This window comes from Chlorocebus sabaeus, chromosome X (assembly GCF_047675955.1).
Source record: "Chlorocebus sabaeus isolate Y175 chromosome X, mChlSab1.0.hap1, whole genome shotgun sequence".
Taxonomy (NCBI): domain Eukaryota; kingdom Metazoa; phylum Chordata; class Mammalia; order Primates; family Cercopithecidae; genus Chlorocebus; species Chlorocebus sabaeus.
In genome coordinates this window covers 138,481,664-138,500,948 of record NC_132933.1, presented here as the reverse complement: position 1 = coordinate 138,500,948, position 19,285 = coordinate 138,481,664, and positions in this window count along the sequence as shown.

Genomic DNA, 19,285 nt, shown 5'->3' with positions numbered 1-19,285 from the left:
CTATACTTCTTTTCTTCCATTCATCCCTATGTGTTGATGTTCCTGCTAACTCTGGCCTAGGCCTTATTTATTTTCATTCTAAATGATATACCTGGATGATCTTGTACCATATCATGTTCAAGAGAAAGCAATTTGGACCAAACAATTCCTGTTCATTTTTCACTGTTTACTGTGAGATCACCCCTTAGGTCTAGGTCTTTATGTGTAGTTTCATAGGAAGCTCTGTTTACTTGGAGGAATTTTTGGGAAGGAGGGAATCTTATTCCCACATCTGGGAATCTCTTGATTTGTATAGTTATTTCTATAAATACTATCTCTTGATTTGTATAGTTACTTCTAAAGAGCTATATCTTCATATCATTTTCTATAAAATAAAATTTGTATCATTTAACTGGATTTGTTGATGTCTTTCCATCATTCATGTTATAGCCCCATTATAACATTAATATCAATTAGTGTCAGAAGTAGAATTGATATAAAGGCCTCAGATCCTAATGATCAAAGTTATTAGGGGAAGATATTGCAGCAAGGCATATTGATACCAAAAGAAGTGGTTGATGGATTCACCATCCTTGACATCAGAATGAATACCTCTGTAGTAGGTAATAAACAAGGAATTATTCCAAGACAGAAGGTTTACCCCTCTCTTAACTCTGAGTTTCTTGTCACTGTGGACTGAAAATGAATTACAATCCCAAATTTTACCAAATTATAATTTCTTGGTTTCTTTCACTGTCTCTAGCCAAGCTCTTCAACTGACAATGAAACCATGACACTGATGCTAGGATAGATGCATCAGGAATGGCAGCATCTGAAATAAGGAAAGTACCTCTCAACCAAGCGTTCTACAGACAGATGAAAGGCTATTTATTAGGCAAAATTAGGTTTAAATGTGAGAAGGAAAGAAAGGAGCTGAGATTTTCTTATTCTCACTAACCCAGGGACGCAGATCTCAAAGGGGAAAAAAGGGAAGTCTTGTGATTATTTTAAGCTATATTAAATTTATTATATATAGAAACTAATCTATATTTTATTTATTTTAACTCCTCTTCTGTAAAAGTGCTATGAACGTGGAGCTCTGTGATTTGGGCATCCCAAAAAGTTTTAATGGCATACAGAAGTTTGGGTTTCAGAAATAATTTTCCATGTGAACTAGACACATTCTAGGAGGAAAATAAAAATATTTAATTGACATATGAAACTTCCATTTAGGAAAATTTATTTCTTTATGGAAGTTCTGCTTAAGAGATGTGCATGAACCCAGTGAAATACAGTACTAAGAATGTCTGAGAAGTTGCAAACTATATTCATGATTATGTCCAGAGTGAGCCATGGTTGCTAAGCATACTGATTTAAAATTGTTTCAAGACAATGAAACTAAAGTGTTAAATAACTGATATTTGCAGACAAAACTTTGGGAAAAGATGAGGTTGGGACAGAGCCAACTAAGATAAAGAAGGACACACTGGCACGAAGCCCAGATCATCTCAAACCATAGAAAAAGACCAACTACTTTTTCCAGGCTGGAGCCTATACAATTTGACTTGAAACTCTAAGAAGTTGTATGGAGGGTGGGCAAGAGCTTCCTTCCACTCCCCTACTCTTTCAATGAAAGTGATTCAAAATTGGGAAGTTCCCCCAAGAGAAGGTTAGCTAAATGAGATTTTATTTTAAAATATAAAGAAAAAGAAATCCTCTAGCTTCTTTAGTAAATTAAAAAGCAACCTGAGAGAGAGGAGGAAGGACAAACGGGGAAATAGAACTCATATAAGAAATTTTTGATAATTTTGGATCCTACAAAGGGAAAATAGATTAAGCCCTTCTGCAAGATAGATTGAAGATGGGGACACCTACCTTTAGCAGAACAGCAGCCATTAGCAGAAATAGTATCACAGGGCATCCATAAGTGAAACCATGTGACTCTCAAGCATTGGTGTTGCCTCTACCTGAATGTAGACGCTAATTAAACATAGGATGAGAATCTCAACTGGACTACAAGCAAGTAGAATCCAAAACAGTAAATTATTAGGGAGTATAAGGTTTGGACCACAAGAACTACCAAGTTGTTAAAAAGTAAATTACTTGCTTCTAGCCCTTTCTAGGTCCAGGTGGAGTCCCAACATACTGTGGGCCCCATTTAGATTTGGCCAAAGCTATATCTAACATTTGAGAATCTTATTATGCCCTGTTTACCAAGTTATATGAGAAGAAAGTGACTGATTATTTCCTGTCTGTAGTAGTTGTACATCTACACAGAATTAAACATTAGGCTAAATCCTTGCAAAATGTTGGATAACTGCATCAAAATATTCTATAGCTACATCTTGCTATTAATAAATTTTCATATTTGTTTTATGTAGAGATTAAAACTTCTGGGATAGGGCCAAAAATGTCGGAGAACTACTTGTACGGGGATTTTAGGATATGCAAATATAATGTGATTACAGAATTGCAAATGAAATGTGTTATAATCCAAATGTGCTAATATCTTCTGATTTGGCCTTTGTAGAAGTCAAACCATTCATAGATATTATTTATTTGAGCTCTTGAGGTTAAGTTTTATAAGTATCTCAGATTTCCTAGTATCAATTTGGTTATATTGTCTAACATTCTTAGTTTTTGAAAAGATAGACTGGCACAGAACTGAGATAAGTCATTTTAATATATTTTGTGTCAGCTATTCATTGCCACAATATTGTTTTATGACAAACAAACCCTTCAGTAGCATAAAACATCAAGCGTTTATTGTTTACACATCTAGAGCGGTTGGTTGAGGCATCTCTGCTGTTCTTGGCTGAGCTCATTAACATGTGTGGATATTGCTCACTCTTGTTTGATCTCGGCTGAGCATGGCTTGGGTAAGTGGGGCAACTCAAATATCTTATATGTGTATTTTATCCTCCTGAGTATATTTTATGGCAGAGGAAGCAATACAAGGGAAAGAGCAGAAAAGTAAAAGGCCTCTGCAGAACCGCAGAAGTAGCACACCATCATCACCTTCACCGCATTCTACTAGCTGGAGCATGTTGCAGTCAACACAGATAAAAGAGATGGGAAAATACAGTCTCTTTAGTGAGAGAAACTGCAAAATCACATGGTAAAAGGTATGGACACAAGGGAGGTTGCAGATGAGGAACTGGAATAGAATCAATCAGACATATGATTAATTTTATTAATAGTATTATATATAATATGTAGTAGTATTTTATTTATATATATGTGTGTGTGTGTGTGTATATATATATATGCTTTTAAAAAGTTGCAGTTTAACATTAAGATTCCCATGATAAATAATAAATTATGATGCTAGGACTCATAACAATAAAAAGTTAAAGAAGAGCTTTGGGAAAAACTGTTCAAGGTTTACAATTATCTATATTGTCCCATTCCTTGATATTGCTGGCAGATTTATGGGAGTCTCACTGAAATACTGGGTAGCCTGTGTCTCTGTATTCCTTGGTGTTCCCTTGGAAGAATGTTGGGATTTCCTTTTCTCTTTCAGATAATTGGTTAGCGACAGGTATAGACAAGGGAGATCATTCCGATCAAAGAATGGCATTTTTTTTCTGTAAAGGGCCAGACAGTAAACATTTTAGGCTTTGTAGGTCATGCAGCCTCTATCACAACCACTCTGGCATTATACTGCCAAAGCAGCTTTAGACAGTATACAAATACACATGTCTGTGTTCCAATAAAATTGTATTTAAGAATCAGAAAATGGGCTGGATTTTGCTAATAGGCAGTGGTTTGCTTACCTTTGATCTAAACTTTAATACGTTGCTACCAATTCCATGATGCTTCAGCAAAAGGAAGAAAAAGACTTCTAAAAATGGAGCGATAATATAAATTGAGAGCATTGTTCGTTGTGACAAAACATGGCATGATATACCAGAAAGTACTGGAAGGAATACCTAAAATAGATTAATAAACATGTTAGAGCAAAGTAAAAAAGAAACCTGAATACTTGGACTTTGGAGAAAAGGTACTTTTTCTGCCCCATGTCAGTGGTTTGAAGTTCCTATGTTACCTCACTCTGCTTTGAGTTCTCTTGTGAAATTATACAATGTGCTATCCCTGGTACCCAGATGTTGATTTCTATGGGGAAAGAGAACTCAGAATGAACCTGGAATTTCCTCTTGTGGAAAAGCAAAGATATATATTTAAATGTCTGGAGATGGTGGCCTTAAAATGTTTCCTCTCAGCCGGGTTTGTATAAATTAAACATCAAAAAGTAGGCAACACTAAGTTGGGACCAGTTGAGTCTGTGGAAGACATTAAATCCACATTGACACTCACGAAAGGAAAATAATAAATACACATCCAAGAGAATATTCCTACTGCCTATTAATTTTGATTAATTATTTGTATTAATTACCAGAACAGGAAGAAGGTAGAGAACAAATAACCCAAGTGATGAAGGAATATGGAATACTTTGTTTACTAGATACAGTACTTTCTTTGGGTAGTTTGAAAACAGTTTAATGCATCTCCTGTGAGCTACAAGTTAGCATATTTCCATTGGTCATTTCATCATCTCTGTCTCTCCATGGATGTCTCAAATTTAAGTCCACAATTAAGTCATCAAATTTAGACACACACACACACACACACACACACACACACACGAACTTCTCTTCCAGTGTTTTGTATTTCTGTAAAGGAACCACCATCTACCCAACTGAAATGGCCTTGCTTTTCATCTTTTCATTCAATTGATTTTCAAGTTCTGTGTAGTTTTCTGCTTACATGTCTCTCAAGTTTATCTTCTCTCCAACTATCCTGGTTCAGGTCATGATATTTTTTCCTTCTTTTTTTTTTTTTTTTTTTTATTCTTTTTGGGTGTGTGTGTGTGTGTGAATGGGGCCTGTCGTGGCCTCCTAACTGGTACCCTCCCTGAAGTTCTGATTCCCTCCAATACAGTTCATTCTCTAGTTACATAATCACAAATATGGTCACAGCACTCATTCTTTAAAACTCTTTTATGGTTCCTAAATCCCTTACGACAAAGGTCAGATGCCTTAACTCAACTCATGAAGCCTTCCATGATCTGGCTACAACCTTCCTGTTTTGCTTCACATTTCCCCCTTGCCTTTTATGCTTAGCCCTTCTGAGTTGTCTTGAATGCACTCATGCCTCTATACCTTCACACTTACTGCTTTCTCCTCACACCACGTCCCCACACCCATCTCCTCTCAACCCTCAACCCATTCACCTGCTCACTCCTGCACTCTTCTTCCATTTGTAGGGGATTTTCTGTCTTACTTACTATTTTACACTATGGAACTCAAGAAGGTAGAGGCTACTCCTGATTCACACACTGTTGTATTCCTAGTACCCAGCACCATTTCTGGCACATAATAGATGCTCCATAAATAATTGCTGAAAGGGTGAATTTGTACTTTAATTATTTGGATATGTATGTATTTGGTTGAAGACCTAAAGACTAAATGCATTTTAGAAAATTGAAAAGAATGTATAATTTGGAAAAATATATGTCTTCGGCTAAACTATAATGTTATTAACATCAGAATCCATAATTTTCTTAATTACTTTTATATCTCCACAAAGCCTTGCATGATACCATGTGACAAATGAATGGTTTATTACCACAAATTCCCAAGTTCCTAATTTAGTTCCAAATGAGCAATAACTCCACATTTATTTTTCTTTTTTCTTTATCTCTAAAAAACTTCTAACTTTGGAAGGTTGTATATATATCTGCTAATTTAGGATCAAAATCAATTCAATAGGTGTTTTCCTTAGTTTAAAAAGTTATATTTTTAAAAATTTACTATACGATGGGATTTGTGAATATATCCAATCTTTTTTGTACTTATTTGTTTCTTGTCAGAAATGACCCTAAAAGACAGTGTTACATTTTGTAAGTTAAACTATAAATGAAAGGTATGGTCTAACCAACATGTGGGAGGGAAATCAACTCTATTTTAACTATATGTTAAAGCTCAATGATAGGAAAGAAAATGCACTAAACTAGTTTCCAGAAAAGCCACATTCAAATCTGTCTCAGACACTTCTATGATGTTTAGCTACATGGCAAACTTACAAAGTCAGAATCCCTAAAATGTAAGTTTAACGAGAGCAAAGTTTTTGTCTGCTTATCTCCTATGGTAGTGCATTAATAACAGTTATTGCCAAACAAATATTTGTTTAATTAATAACTGAAACATTGGTCCATGTACTCCCTTTCAGTTTCAGATTGCTACAAAATGAGGTAATAGTAAATTCCTGGCAATTTCAGCAAATTATGGGGATAGGAAAAATGTATACTTGAAAAACTTTAAATCTGGAGAGAACTACACACGTTTAAGATGTTCTTAACAGCTTTGTGGTTTCCCTCTAATGTCTGTAATCTGAATACCCAATTTTACTGGATTATTCATCTCATCATAGCTGGGGTTTTGTGCCCTATCATTGCAATATATGATTAGTATTATTTTATTATAAGTGTATTACAAGTTTGAAATAAGATATGAGATTAAAGATATTGCCAGTAACACTAATAATTTGAAAACAGTTTATGTTTAGGAAAAAATAGTTTTGATATAGTGACAAACGATGCTAGAGAGCATGGTTTCACGTGGAATAATTTCAGAGGCAAAAAAGGACACATTTGTATAATTAACATAAAATTTTATAATTTTTAAACATTTCATATGCATGATCTTACTTAATTTTTGCAGCAGTCCTTTTGTGTATAGACATTATTGTTTCATAAATGATGACATTGAGGAACAAAAAGAATAAATAAATTTTGCATATTCACACAACTGGTAAGTCACAGAACCTGACTTTAAACCTGGATTATCTGCCTCCAAATCCTTTGCCAATTATATTTTACCACTGTCAGGTGTTTAGGACAAACTATAACATTTCTTTTTTTTCTCTTTGAGATGGAATCTTGCTCTGTTGCCCAGGCTGGAGTGCAGTGACACAATCTTGGCTCATTGCAACCTCTGCCTCCCAGGTTCAAGCAATTCTCCCACCTCAGCCTTCCAAGTAGCTGGGATTACAAGTGTGTGCCACCATGCATGGCTAATTTTCATATTTTTAGTAGAGACGGGGGTTCACCATATTGGCCAGCCTGGTCTCGAACTCCTGACCTCAAGTGATCCACCTGCCTCAGCCTCCCTAAGTGCTGGGATTACAGGTGTGAGCCACCATGCCTGGCCTGAAGTTACTTATGTCACCAACTGCATGCTCGGGAAGTTTCCCAAGACCACTATCCAGTTTTGATAATTCACTAGCAGAACTCATGCAACTCACTGAAAGCTATTATACTCACAGTTATGGTTTGCCAAAGGGAAAGAATTCGCATTAAAATCAGTCAAGCAAAGAAGTGCAGAGGGCAGAGTTCAGGAGTGTTCCAAACATAAAGCTTCCATTGTCCTCTCCCCGTGGAGTTAGGACATGTTACTTTCCAGGTATCAATATGCACAGAGTTTTGCCAGTCAGGGAAGCTCACCCAAGCTTCAGTGTCCAGTCTTCGAGTCGTGGGTGGTTTTTCCTGGGGCTCTATATTGCAGGCATGGCTGATTGGGCGATTGCCCACATGGTTGATCTTGATCTCCAGGTCAACTGATACCACATGACCCAAAGCCCACAACTTAATTAACATTGTTGGTCTTTCTGGGATGGCTAGCTTCCACCTTAACACTATACAGGTGTGACCAGACCCCACTCTAAATCACTTTATTAAACTATCCAGTATGATAATATAATAGATGATGAAACTGAGGCACAGAGAAGTTCAGTGACTTGCAATATTCTACAAGTTAGTTGTCTCAGGTTGATTCAAGGTTGTTGCAGTATGATTCAAGGTGACAGACAAACAAAGACGCTCCTATAAGGTATAATATTACAAGCATCCAGAGATTACCCCCAAGAAACAAGACAAAGACCAGACCTTGTCTTTGGGCAAGGCCAAATTTGTTACTACACAACTATGTTGGGAAAATAGTTTGCATAAAATAGAAAGGCATAGAAAATAAAGACAGCTCATAAATGCACGTGTACATACACATATGTCAATATGGCTTGTTGGATTCAAAATTTGAATCTTGATTTGATTTTGTTGTTATAGCCTCCTCTGGCCAGAGGATCAAATGAATTTGGGAGTGTGAGAAGTCCCAGATGAAAGGGATTATATCATTGCCATGGTTCAGCTATAGCCCTTGTAGCTTATAACAAGAGATACAACTGTGAGTGATAAAAGCACAGAGCCCATTGTTTAAGAAGGAAAGTCTGGTTGGTTTATGGGGTTTTTTTTAGAGGCTCTTAGTTGCTTTCAGTTTGAAAAATTGATATCCATTATCAGACCAGCAACAGTCAACTCCTGGGGCTTTTTGCTAAAATTAGTTTTGATACCTTAAAGAATATTGATGACATTTTAGAGTAGAACAGCCTAACAGATCCAAAATAAAAGCTTTCTAAAAAAGGCTTTATCCTTAGTTTTATCAAGAGGCCAAAAAAGAAATAAAAAATGACTTCTGCTATTAGATGTAAAGGCTCCAGTCATTTCTATTTATACAACTGCTCAACTTTACCTACCATAAAGTAAAATAGGAGGCAGCACCACATGTCTGAGTAATCCTGGTGTGTGCATACTAATTCCTTTTGGGTTATGAGTTATTTTCCTTTGGTACAATTTTAAGCCATTGAATTAGGTGAGGACTGTCTCTGGTGTCCTGCATACCAAAACTACCATCCCTGCTTTTTTCCCCAACCCTCTACCCACAGAGATCCTCTTTCTGCCCCCCCTTAAATTCTAAGACCTCTTCTTTTAATTGGATTTATCTGGGAAGGAGAAAAATCTGTGATCAGAGCAGATTTGTTTTATGTGTTATTCCTTGTCTCAGGAGCATTTGCAATAGAAAGAATTATCACGGGGAAAAAGGTTTTCTAATTATATTTACCATAGTGGGTTTATTAGTGAGGATATGCAAAGCTCTGCTGTAGTAATAAACCTCCAAATTCAGTGGTCTGGCATAGCAAAGGCAAACACCTCATGCAGGGCACAATCTAATGTGGACTAGGAGGCTTCTTCTGCCTGCCTTTCTCCCAGTTGCTGACCCAGAAATTAGTGACTTTTATTTTGCAGTCTGGCATCTTGAAGTTCTTTGCTTCTAAGTGTGTCGACCTAAGAGAGAAAGAGGACTGAACAGGTAACCTGTTCTTAATTTCCTGGGACTAGAGGTGAACAACATTCCTACTCAAGTTGCATTGGTTAGGGTTAGTCACAAAGAGCATGGTAGCTGGGAAATGTGGAGAGCAAAATGAGATATGTTAGGGAGACAGAGGGAAATTCAGGAATCCATAAACCATGCCAGCGGAGAATTGCCCTCTGCACCAAAAGATCAGCTCAAGATTCTGTTATGAGTTCAGAAAATCTTTACTGCACATATACTGTGCTTCAAGAGCTGTGCTAGGTGCTGGGCACACACACAAGAAAAATGTGGTTATTACCCTCAAGAAAATCACACTTGAATGAGGGAGATTGGCTGGTGAATGTCTATGATACAGTTTGACATTTACAATAACAGACATATATATAAGTTACATTTGAATAATGTGTACCTTTTCAAGGCTGCTACATGAGAGTGTGAACCAGGAGAAGCTTTGCAAAGGAAGTGACTCCTCCCCAGATGTTAGGAGTTTTGCAGGCAGAGAAAGAAATCAAGAAAAGATCTGTGAGGAAGAACTAACAAGATCAAAACTGCACAAGCAACCGAGAACATGCTGTGTTGAGGATGCTACAGTGGATGCAAGAGCTTAATTTTAAGGTGGGTCATGTGATACTGGAGAGCTGGGCTGGGGTCAGCTTCTGTAGATACCTCTGTTTAGCCATGCTGAAGTGCTTAGAGTCTTGTGGACAAAGGGAAACTGCTAAAGCGTTCTGAACAGAAGGAAAATCAGTGTCTAAGCTACTCCTGAAAGCTTAAAACTTCCTAACCTTTATTTAACTTTCACCCTGAGCCAAACGTGGAGCACTTCATATGCACAATTTTATTTCATCCTCCTAGAAACCTTAAGAGGTAGTATTATTCTTATTGCCACTTAAGATGAAGAAACTTGAGGCACAGAGAAGCTCAGTAATTTTCCCAAGGATACACAGCCAGTACGTGAGGAAGCCAGGATTAAAACCTAAGCAATATGATGCTGGAGTCAGATCCTTTTATCTAGACCACAGCTGTTCAATAGAAATATAATGTGAACTAATGTGAACCACATAGAAAATTTAAATATTCTAGTACTCACATGAAAAAAATGTAAAAAACAAGCTAAAGCAACTTTGACAGTTTAACACAATACAGTCAAAATATTATTATTTCAATTTATAATCAATATAAAACACAATGAGATAGTTTACATTGTTTTTTCATACAAGGTCTTTGAAATCTGGTATATTATACTTGTGGTGCATCTCCATTCAGACTATCCACATTCCAAATATCTAAGTCTTATGTGGTTAGAGGCCATTGTATTGGACATCACTAACCTAGAGAGTTTACTTCTGTGGTTTTAGGGGAATTTAGCTGTAGGGTACTAAGGAGCCATAAAAGTAAATTCTGCTCCTGTTCAGGTGGTTCGTTTGTGATCACAAACACAGTCAATAGCTTGATTTCAGATAATTTTCTGCTCCTAAAACTTATTCTAAATTCCTCTGTTCCTCCTCATGGCAGCATTCATAGTAATTACACCTCTCATCCTAAATTAGCACATCTGGCACTTATAGGTGTCATGGTTCATTGTCATGACTATAAGTGACAGATGGATTATTCAAACTTCTCATGCAGAAGGGACCACAATATGTCCAGTATCTAGTAAATTTTCTCTACTGAGTTTGATTCCCTCAGAGTGATGGTAGATATTTTATACACCAGCATGTTTTGAATGCCAATGTGGAAATCTTAGCAATTCCAATTAGGGTCAGCTTGTTGTACTCATGGGGGTAACATTAAACATGGATAATTGAGTTTTCCAAACAGAGGATGACCCCACTGTTTGTCCTTCATAAATATACATGGTCCCTTAGCCTATTTAACTAAACTCCTATCTAAATATGGCCTGTGGGAAGGAATAATTTATACAAAACCATCTAATAGTGTCTCCAAAGACCCTATACCCCCCCACACCAGACTTCATTGTGCCCATTATATACATTTACTGAAAATTTATTCATCTGTCATTCTCATGCCAACCAGAATAACACACTGTATGAAACACACAACACATGTGATAAATTTGTGATAAAAAGTTGTGTTTTATGCTACCATGGAGTAAATTTTACCTCTTTTAAAATCTACGATTTAATAAACCTTTTAGAGTTCCTATGACTAAAGAATTATCTTAGATTTTGTGAGATGGTGATGGATACACAAATAATTACATACTGTCTCTGACTACAAGTGGGCTAACACAGTGGCTAAAAGTTTGGATCCTAGTCTAAGACAGATTTGAATTACAGCTGTAATATCCTTGTTTGTTTGACTTTAAGTGAGTTGTTTAAACTCTCTCAGCCTTTGGTTCTACATCTGTAAAATGGAGTTAATGATAGAACCTCTCTTGTAGGGTTGTTGTGAGAATTAAAAGTATGAAATATGGAAAGCACTTAGCTTAGTAATTGACAAAAAATAAGTGGCCAGAAAACATTCTTGTTCATTGTCTTTTTATTTTTCTTGCTCTTGTTATCCTCTAGTAGGAAAGGCAGACTCAGATACCTATAATGAAAATCGTAGTGAAGCAAATGCTAATTGTGGTGCAAATCAATACTGGGAAGGTAGGAGAACTATTCATTCTCATTAGTGTCATAGATGTTTTCACGGAGATGGTGGCATTGCCTAGGTCTTTGAAGCATGAGAAGCAAGAGAGGGGAAAGAAGGAAAATTTGTATAAAGCCATGGATAGTGGAAGTAAGGTCCATAGTTTAGAACTAACAACAGAAGACTGGTATGTTGGGCCACTGGAATTTGATTTGAAGAATATTTTGACCCTTATGAACTTTGGACCAAGAAGTTTGGGACATTCCTAATAAATAGACAGCCATTTCTCATTTGTGAGAAGGGCAGTCACTATACAATGTGTGTTTATTAGAGAGATAACATTGAAGGCATTATACAAAACAGAATTGAGAAACTGACAATCTGGGCAGTTTCAAAATATAGCTGATATTTAAGACAGGTCATAAAAAATAAACTTATTGACTTTCAAATCTGACCTGATATTACTATAAAGACATTCTTAACCAAAAAGAGACTGTATCTTCCCCTATCACCTTGTGTGTTCTCAAGACTTGAAGAATTTTAAAATAAATCTGGATAATATTGCCAACCCTAGTTAAGACAACAAATGAATTGAAGGTCTCTTAATTTCAGTATCTAGCATAATCACAAAAATGGTGCCCTCTGGTAAGAAAAAGACTTGGCGGGGGGGCTTTGAAAAATTACTGATGTTTATGTCCCACCCAAGTCTAATTACATCAGAATCTCTAGGTGTGAAAACCACTGATCTCTTTTGGGTGCTTTGTACAAATTTGGGTATTTAATAGGTGGTGACTTATGATTTCTGATACAAGGTGTTGCTCATAGATTATCCAACTGTTTTGTGTCTTCACTTCCCTCCCCTCCATGCATGCTTCATGGAAAAGTGACTTGTAAAGGAAAAGCTCACAATTCCAATGTCTCTCCTCATGGCATTCTTTCATTTTCCTTGATGATAAGAGATCACCAGAGGCAGAGGAATATCAGCTTAATGTATTGCTTCTAAAATATTCCACCAAAGTACCAACTGTGGCCAAAAAAATATTCTGCTCTCAGAGAACTAGAGCACTTATTATTTTGTGAATTCAAACTTCTGTGAGCACTACATTCACACAATATATTTATATTAGCTTAATTTAAAATAATTTTATAAATTAAATTTCATGAAATCAAATTAACATACTAGAAAAATATACCATGGTTTTCCTGTGGTTTTCCATATCCCTTTGTACTCTGCCCGAATATCTTTGAAAATATATATATAGCAGTTTAAGAAGCATGACTGTTAGAGGGAAGGTTTAATTTAAAATTATCCGACTTGAGATACAAACAGTTCTACTGTTAATTAGTTAAGTGGCCTTAGTAAATAACTTGACCTCTGTGAATGTTTGCACACACACCCACACACGTGTTCAATTAGATTTGGGAGCCTTTTTATACTAAAAACATTCAAGACGGAAATTTTGTATGATCTTATACAAGGCTGGAAGTTGGAGACTTGTATAGCCACTAAAAAGTTGAAACTAAGGAAAATCCCCGAATGAGAGTTGTGTGTGTGTGTCTGTGTGTCTTTTGTTCATTGATTCTTTGGAAATCCATTATGCAGAGTTATAAATTTACTCAAAGTTCAAGTACCTTATGTTTCTTCTCTAAGATCAATATTAAAACTGACATCTTTCTTTATTTGCTGGTTAGTTCCTTCTTGGAAAGGATGTAGTGAAAAATTTTCCTACACTGGTTTTCAGTTATCCATTTGCTGCATAACAAACCATCCCGAAATAAGATGGCTTTGAACAGCAATGACTTATTACTCCTCACAATTCTGTGGGTTGGCTATTGCTCTCACTTGAGCTGACAGCAGTCAACTGGTGGCTCTGCTTGGATAGCTGGGCCTCTCTCTCCACATAGTCTTTCGTGGCAGCTTCTCCATAGCAGGGTCTCAGGGTTCTAGGAGGGCAAACCCCAATGCACAACCACATATCAAACCTCTGCTTGAATCATATCTGCTGGTGTTCTATTGACTGAATCAAGGCACATGGGCAAGTCCAGAGTCTATATGGAAGAGTATTACATAGGGCAAGACTTCTGGGAGATGTGATTCATTGGAGGCCATTATTTAACCATCCACCACAACCTCTTGTCCATTTGATAAAGGTAATAGATGACACTATATAATTTGAGAAATGCTATGAAGACATCCTCTTTCATATATTCCCAGAAAAACTGCAATTAGAGTTTCATTCCATTGGATTAAGGTGGTGGTTCTCTACTGAAGTTGATTTCAGAGCTAGTGTGGTATTTTCTCAAAAGACAAATAGATGTCTGGCTCTCTATGCAGAGCAACCAAACCAAATCACTCCATAGTTGATTCCGATGTACACACCTGATTAAAACTGACGGGGTTACATATTACATTTCCAGGAATGATAAATTAACTTGTGAAGACCAAATCAGAAGTGTAACACCAATACTTGATGGTCAAGATCTCTAAGAGAATAAAACTCACTGAGAATTTCAGATTCCTCCTCTTTAAGTCCTGCAAAAGTAGCCTAGCTCCTAAGTCTGGAATGTGGGAAATTTTACCAAGTTTTGTTTTGTTCTTCAGTCTCTCAATCCAAACTGAAGTAAATAGAGTTTCCTTTTAATATATTATTACAAAAAATATACATCTAATATAAGGGTTAATTATTCCTTTGCGTATTTTAAGTAAGTACCACTAGGTGCATAAAAACAGTTCCTCGTTGACATGGTTAGGACTTGCTCTTATTGAGGACAACTGACATAATAGATTAGCACATAACTTACTTAATGTGTTCATTTAAAACATAAAATATTTTAAGAGGATAAAACACACTAATGAAATACTCATTGGTGGCCAGGCACGGTGGCTGACACCTAGAATTCCAGCACTTTGGTAGGCTGAGGCTGGTGGATCATCTGAAGTCAGTAGTTCAAGACCAGCCAACATGGCAAAACCTTGTCTCTAATACAAATACAAAACTTAGCCAGGCGTGGTGGCACGCACTTGTACTCTCAGCTACTCAGGGAGCTGAGGCACAAGAATCGCTAGAACCTGGGAGGCAGAGGTTGCAGTGAGCCAAGATCATGCCGCTGCATTCTAGCCTCGGCAACAGAGACTCTGTCTCCAAAAAAAAAAAAAAAAAAAAAAGTAAAGAAATGAAATACTCATTGGTGATTAGGGGAAAGCAGTACCAAATTTAACACTAAACTTAACTATAATCTTGCTTAATTCAACCCCAGTTTATCGTCCGAAGTTGAATAAAGCAATTCACTATGAGCCTTTTCTTACAGTTAGACTTTCCTCTGAGGTTTTGGAGCAGCAAATTGGCTTTCTCATCTCACTCTGCTAGCTGAGTATTCAGTATATACACTCTTGTGTATGCTCAAGGGAGAGGACTTGCTTGCCCTTCTAACTTCTTTACATTCTCTTTTCCACTTGGCAGGCGAAAAAATAACAGGCCTCATTGTGACTTTCCAGGTCTTAAGTTGAGAAAGTAATTTACTCAAACCACCTCCTCTTTTCTTCCAAAAAAGCTTCCATTGGTACACATAATTATTATAAATGCTAACTTCAATCAGATGCTTAAGATTATGCATTAACCACTCAAACAGGCACCTGGCTCTTTTTGAAACAGTTCTATTTTTTAAGGGCTACACCCACTTTTTATTTTTGGACACTGCTTTTGAAATTCATTTTAAAATAACTGTTTCCAAATGAGCAGGTAAAGACATTATTGAATGCACTGGATGATGCCATTGGAGACAGGAAAATCTAAAGGCTTTTTGCATTTGCATGACTCAGTCACCACGCTTATCACATACATGCATGTTGAGCAGAGAAATAACACTGATTTGATTCATAAGACTGGGCCTGTAATTCTAGCTCCATCATCAATTATTTGTGAAGCCTTGAGAATGTCATTTCACCATATAGGGTTTTATTTTATGCATGGTAAAAATAGGGTGGTGGTGTGCTAGTTTATTTCTAAAGTGATTGCCAGCTCTAATAGTCAACAATTCTAACCACATTTCACTTTTCTTGGTACTGATTTGATTCAGACTCTTGTTTGAGGTCACAGATATTTTGATAACCTTCCCCATCAGTACCTGGGCTCTAAATTGCTTCAAGAAAATACTATACACTCAGAAAAGAAAGTATTACACAAATGTTTTAAGGAAATAAAGGGATTGGGGGCAGGGATTTTATGCCTAATGAACGAATAATTTGCAGTCTTTTCTACTTGAAACCTAATCTGTGAATCTCTGTGGAATTATATATTCTCCAGGAACTTTCTTATAAGTTACCATGACTGGATGGTTCAGGGTCCCACACAATGATTCATGAACAGACCAGGTAGGTTAGAAAATCATTAATAGTTGTATTCTCTGGGGCAACAGCAGCCCTTTTACTATCCAGTAAAGTATTCTAAGTGCAGAATATTGGAACATTCAATCACTGAAAACATTGTTTAAAAATGTTCTGATACAAGGCATCTCAAAATTTAACACACATAGACCACCTGGGGATCTTGTTAAAATGTAGGTTCTGATTCAGTACATTGGGCTTTGGGTCTGAGATTCTATTTTAAAAAATTTATTATTTTTTATTTATTTATTTATTTTTGTTTTTTATTTTTTATTTTTTTTCAAAGTTGTAAAAGGTTTTTATTTAAACCAGTACTTCCCATTCCCACAAATGACAATGTGTACTATGGCAGAGTATAAATTTTCTTCTTTAGGTGCACCTAACAATTTTTTAAATTCACAACTATCATTGTATGTATTTATGGGGTACAATATGATGTTTTGATGCATATCTATGTTGTATAATGATCTAATCAAGGTATTTTTTGAATCCATCACCTTATGCATTTATAATTTATCTCATGAGTTTGTGTTGAGAACATTCAAAAGACTCTCTTCTAGCTATTTTGTAATATACAATATTTTACAACTAACCATAGTCACCCTACTGTGCAACATAACACCAGATTTTATTCCTCCTATCTAATTGTAACTTTGTACTGATTGACCAGCTTCTCCCTATCCTCCCATTCTTCCTCCCCTCCCCAATCTCTAGTAACCATGATTCTACTCTCTGCTTCTGTAATATCAACTTAAAACAATTCCACATGACAAAGATCATGCAGTATTTGTCTTTCTGTGTCTGGCCTCCAGGTTCACCGATGTTGTTGCAAATGATAGGATTTTATTCTTAAGGCTGAACAGTGTTCCATTTTGTATACTGATCACATTTTCTTTATCCAGTTGTCTGTTGTTGGACACTTAGATTGATTCCATATCTTGGCTGTTGTGAGTAGTGCTGCAATAAACATAGGAATGCAGATATCTCTGTGACATATTGATTTCATTTCCTTTGGAAAGGTACCCAGTAGTGGGATTGCTGGATATGGCAGTTCTATTTTTAATTTTTTGAGGAAACTCCATACTGTTTTCCGTAATGGCTGTACTAGTCTATACTCCTACCAAAAGTGTGCAGATTCCCCTTTCTCTGTATTTTTGCCAACACTTCTTTTCTTTTTGTCTTTTTGATAATAAGCACTCTAACTGAAGTGAGGTGGTATCTCATAGTGGTTTTGATTTGCATTTGCCTGATAATTAGTGATGTTGAGCATTTTTTCATATGCCACCTGTTGGACATTTGTATGGTCTTGTTTTAAGAAATGTCTCTTAAGGTCTTTTGCCCATTTAAAAAGATCTGGTTACTTCTTTTTGTTGTTTTGCTCTTGAGTTGTTTAAATTCCTTATATATTTTGCGTATTAACCCTTGTCAAATATGTAGTTTGCAAATATTTTATCTCATTTCATTCATTGTCTCTTCTCTCTGTTAATGTTTTCCTTTGATATGTAGGTGCTTTTTAGTTTGAGACAATCCATTTGTGTATTTTTGCTTTTGTTGCCTGTGCTTTTGAGGTCTTATTTCAAAAATCTTTGCCTAGCACGGTGTCACAATGCATTTTCCCTGTGTTTTCTCCTAGCAGTTTCATAGTTTGGGGTTTTTCATTTAAGTCTTTAATCTATTTTGAGATGAATTTTGTGTATGGTGAGAGGTAGGGATATAGTTTTTTCTTCTGCATGTGAATATCCAATTTTCCCAGTACTACTTATTGAAGAGACTGTCTTCTCTAACGTGTGTTCTTGGCACCTTTGTCAAAAATCAGTTGGCTGTAGGTGTGTAAATTTATTGCTGGGTTGTCTATTCTTTTCCATCAGTCTATGTGTCTGTTTTTATGCCACTACCATGATGTTTTGGTTACTATATTTTGAAGTCAGGTAGTGTGATGCCTCCAGCTTTGTTCTTTTTGCTCAGGATTGCTTTGGCTATTTGAGATCCCTTGTGGTTACATATGAATTTTAGAATATTTTTATTTCTATGAAGAATGTCATTGGTATTTTGACAGAGATTTCATTAGATATGTAGATTACTTTGGATAATAGGACATTTAAAAAATAGTAGTTATTCCAATCCATGAGCACCAGGTATCTTTTCATTTATTTGTGTCCCTTGCAATTTCTTTCATCAAAGTTTTATAGTTTCAGTGTAGAGATCTTTCACCTCCTTGGTTAAGTTTTTCCCTCAGTATCTTTTTTGTAGCTCCTATGAAAGGAATTATTTTCTTGATTTCTTTTTCACATAGTTAACTATTAACATATGAAAACACTACTGATTTTGTATGTTCCTTTTGCATCTTCGACTTTGCTAAATTTGTTTATTAGTTCTAGCAGATTTTGGTGGACTCTTTAAGGTTTTCTATATATAAGACCATGTCCTTTGCAAATGAACAATTTGGCTTCTTTACAATTTGGATGTCTTGTATTTCTTTCTCTTGCCCAACTGCTTCTAGAACTTCCAGTGCTTTGTTGAATAGAAGTGGTGACAGTGGTCATCCTTGTCTGATTATTGATCTTAGAGAAAAAGTTTTAGTATTTCCCCATTCAGTATGATGTTAGCTGTGTGTTTGTCATATGTGATCTTTATCATTCTGAGGTTCATACCTTCCATAGTTAATTTGTTGAGAGTTGTTAATCATGAAGTGATGCTGAATTTTCTCAAATGCTTTTTTCTGCATCTATTGAAATGATCGTATATTTCTTGTCTTTCTTTCTGTTAATGTGGTATCTCACATTTATTGATTCATGTATGTTAAACTATATTTTCATCCCTAGAATAAATCTCACTTGAACATAGTGATCTGTCTAATATGCTGTTGGATTGTTTGCTAGCATTTTGTTGAGACATTTTGCACCTATGTTCACCAAAAATATTGGCTTGTAGTTTTTTGTTGTTTTGTCCTTGTCTGGTTTTGGAATCAGGGTAATTCTGTCTTTATAAAATGAATTTGGAAGTATTCCCTTCTCTTCAATTTTCTAGAATAGTTTGAGGATAATTGGTGTTAGTTCTTTCAATGTTTGGTAGAATTCAGCAATGAACCCATCAGGTTGTAGGCTTTCCTTTAATGAGATAC